Source organism: Crocodylus porosus, unplaced genomic scaffold (assembly GCF_001723895.1).
Source record: "Crocodylus porosus isolate Cpor-Errol unplaced genomic scaffold, CroPor_comp1, whole genome shotgun sequence".
Taxonomy (NCBI): Eukaryota; Metazoa; Chordata; order Crocodylia; family Crocodylidae; genus Crocodylus; species Crocodylus porosus.
Window position 1 is genome coordinate 162578865 of NW_017728906.1, and position 613 is coordinate 162579477.

The following is a 613-nucleotide window of genomic DNA, read 5'->3' on the forward strand; positions in this document are numbered from 1 at the left end:
GTGTCTAAAGGGATGGTCCCTCTTTGGAAAACAAGCCTACCAGAAAATGAACGCAGGTCTTCACAGGGTAGGTGCATGCCTCAGTCAGAAGACTACTGTGGGTTTCGCTCTCTCTCCTCACAGATGAAAACATGGGTCATAGGCTATTTAAGTGACTGGCCTGTCTTAGGTGCCTAACTTCAGAAGAAACATGATAGCTGGGCTTGTTGAAGGGTTTCATCCCCTGCTGCAATCACCAGGGGTTACACTTCTGCTTGCAGTCGTGGGCAGGGCCTGAAGGCCTGGTCCTTTCCTCCAGGCTGCAAGGACTGTGCCCCCGCGGAGAGCGGCTCACTCCAAACAAGTGAAGGTGACAGAAGCCTGTTCATACAATTACCGGAGATTAAATCGGAGTAGGATGGTTATAGGAGCAGGGCTGGGTCTGGGGGCGTAAGCCACGAGGGAAACCCCGGCCACGACCCCCGCGGGCCGCAGCGCGGACGCCCCCGGCCTGGTTTGGGTTTGGCTGGGTTTGCAGTCGGAAGCCGCGCGGCGGCGGCGAGAGGCCGGGCCCGGGCGGGGCCTCCCATGGGCGCTGCCCCCGCCCGCAGCAGGGGGCGGAGGAGCGCGGGGC